The sequence below is a fragment of the Octopus bimaculoides genome, chromosome 18, assembly GCF_001194135.2.
Source record: "Octopus bimaculoides isolate UCB-OBI-ISO-001 chromosome 18, ASM119413v2, whole genome shotgun sequence".
In the NCBI taxonomy this organism is placed as follows: Eukaryota; Metazoa; Mollusca; class Cephalopoda; order Octopoda; family Octopodidae; genus Octopus; species Octopus bimaculoides.
In genome coordinates, this window is record NC_068998.1 from 16,022,978 (window position 1) to 16,024,634 (window position 1,657).

General features: G+C 36.7%; 1 protein-coding gene across 5 annotated transcripts in view; it reads left to right on the top strand.

The window, feature by feature from the left end:
• The window catches only part of LOC106871185 (leucine-rich repeat-containing protein 63), a 90,622-nt gene that overhangs the window by 39,298 nt on the left and 49,667 nt on the right, over nucleotides 1-1,657 (top strand). The window lies entirely within an intron of this gene.

Here is a 1,657-nt window from a genome sequence, read left to right on the forward strand (position 1 = left end):
TGTGTGTGTATAACAAAAGATAGGGTGTGTTTCTATGCAGGAAAAAAATATAGGCAAATTTGTTGTTGAAGATGCACCTAAATTTGGAAAACTTGTAATTGTTTAAAATACATTTATTTACATATATATATACCAAACTAGTTTCAACAATATTTTTTGTTTATCAATGGTAAAAGTTTAAAACTATGAATTAGAAAAACATCTTTAAAAGTTTCAATGTTGACAAATTAAAATGTTCATAACAGACAAATTTAGAATTATGAATTAGGAGGACAGGTACAGGAATTTCAATGTTGACAAGTTTAAATGTTCATAGCAGTCAATAATATTAAAACTGTACATCTGAAATTTGGAGACAACTTCCAAAAGTACTTTCTCACCAACTGGAAATGCTACCTGGATGACTGTTTCATCCTGTGGCCACATAACCTTGAAAGCGCCAGGACAGGCATCGCTTCAAATGGAGAATACTTTGAAGGCAGTAAAAGTAGAAACATGTAAAACTAAGTGAATAAAATAATATTGCAAAGTTCCAGTTTCTTTTGGGTCCCCCCTTGCATCAGGCTTTAATCTGATCTGGCAAAGTTTCTACAGCTGGATGCCCTTCCTAACACCAACCACTCCAAGAGTATAATGGATGCTTTTTACATGCCACTGGTACAGGTGCCAGTTATGTGACACTAGCATTGGCCATGACTGCCAAATTTTACCTGCAAGTTATTGATCAGTCAGGGGTTCATCATCATCATCATCCTCATCATTTAACGTCCGCTTTCCATGCTAGCATGGGTTGGACGATTTGACTGAGGACTGGTGAACCAGATGGCTACACCAGGCTCCAATCTGATTTGGCAGAGTTTCTACAGCTGGATGCCCTTCTTAACGCCAACCACTCTGAGAGTGTAGTGGGTGCTTTTACGTGCCACCGGCACGAAGGCCAGTCAGGCGGTACTGGCAACGGCCACGATAGTAGAAAACTTGCCTGGGAGGTACTATGCAGTGGAATGGAACTTGAGACTATGTGATTATGAAGTGAACTACATTGACATTCATCCATGTTGTTGCGAAGTTTTTAACCGTTATTTTTTTTTTGACAATTTATGGTAAAATAAAATAAAGACAATATGTTATCATAATAGATATTATTCTGCTCTATCGCACCACTTCTTCCCCCATTCACACTTAATATTTGGCCATTGCTTTTGTATATACTTAAAATAAATGAAATTAGGCAAAGATTGGTGACCTCTGTGACCTTTACAAGAAACTAAAACTGCTGCAGTTGGGGTAGTGGTGGTGGTGGTGGTGGTGGTGGTAATATTTGAAAAATTGTATTTGGTAAAGTGTTTTTTCACTTCTGTTTCAACTGTTGTTTTTGTTGTTGCTATGGTTGCTGCTATTGGAGTTGTTGTTGTTTTTGAAAATAGTGTTGGTTTTTGCTGTTGTTGTTTTTGAAAATAGTGTTGGTTTTTGCTGTTGTTGTTGTTGTTTTTGAAAATAGTGTTGGTTTTTGCTGTTGTTATTGTTGCTCATGTTCCTGTTGAGTTCATACTTGTTTGTTGTTGCTATTTTGTCCCTGTTCAGTTTTTTTGTTTTTTTTTTGCTGCTTGCTTGGCTGTTTTGTTGTTGTTGATGATGATGATGATGATGATGATGG